Raw genomic sequence first — 1,331 nt, forward strand, 5'->3', positions numbered from 1 at the left:
AACCTATATAGTCCAAGTGCCCGCTAGGTAACCTACATAGTCCAAGGGCTCAGTTGTTAACTTTGATAGTCCAAGTGCCCGCTAGTTAACCTAGATTGTCCAAGTGCCTTCTAGTTAACCTACATAGTCCAATGGCCCACTTGTTAACCTAGATAGTCCAAGTGTCCTCTAGTTAACCTACATAGTCCAAGTGCCCGCTAGTTAACCTAGATCGTCCAAGTGCCTGCTAGTTTACCTACATAGTCCAAGGGCCTGCTAGTTAACCTACATAGTCCAAGGCCCTGCTAGTTAACCTAGATAATCCAAGTGCCCGCTAGTTAACCTAGATCGTCCATGTTCCGCTAATTAACCTACATAGTCCAAGTGTCCGAACGTAACCTAGATAGTCCAAGTGCCCATTAGCTAACATAGATAGTCCAAGTGTCCGCTAGGTAATCTACATAGTCCAAGTGCCCTTTAGGGAACTAAGATAGTCCAAGTGCCCGCTAGGGAACCTACATAGTCCATATGCCCTCTAGGAAACCTACATAATCCAAGTGCCCACTAGGGAACCTACATAGTCCAAGTGCCCGTTAGTTAACGTAGATTGTCCAAGTGTCCGCTAGGTAACCTAGATAGTCCAACAGCCCGCTAGTTAACCTACATTGTCCAAGTACCCGCTAGGTAACGTAGGTAGTTCAAGTGCCCGCTAGGTAACCTAGATAATCCAAGTGCCTGCTAGGTAACCTAAATATTTCAAGTGCCCACTAGGTAACCTATATAGTCCAAATGCCCCCTATTTAACCTAGATCGTCCAAGTGTCCGCTATTTAACCTACATAGTACAAGTGCCCGCTAGGTAACCTAGATAGTCCAAGTGCCCGTTCGTTAACCTAGATAGTCCAAGTGCCCGCAAGGTAACCTAGATAGTCCAAGTGCCCGCTTAGTAACCTATTAGTCCAAGTTCCCGCTAGGTTACCTACATAGTCCGAGTAACGGGCACTTGGACTATCTAGGTTATCTAGCGGGCCCTTGTACTATGTAGGTTAATAGCGGGACCTTGGACTATGTAAGTTAATAGCGGGCACTTGGACGATCTAGGTTAACTAGCGGGCACTTGGACTATCTAGGTTAACTAGCAGTCACTCGGACTATGTAGGTAACCTAGCGGGAACTTGGACTATCTAGGTTACCTTGCGGGCACTTGGACTATCTAGGTTAACGAACGGGCACTTGGACTATCTAGGTTACCTAGCGGGCACTTGTACTATGTAGGTTAAATAGCGGACACTTGGACGATCTAGGTTAAATAGCGGGCATTTGGACTATATAGGTTACCTAGTGGGCACTTGA

This window comes from Tenrec ecaudatus, unplaced genomic scaffold (assembly GCF_050624435.1).
Source record: "Tenrec ecaudatus isolate mTenEca1 unplaced genomic scaffold, mTenEca1.hap1 Scaffold_121, whole genome shotgun sequence".
NCBI lineage: Eukaryota > Metazoa > Chordata > Mammalia > Afrosoricida > Tenrecidae > Tenrec > Tenrec ecaudatus.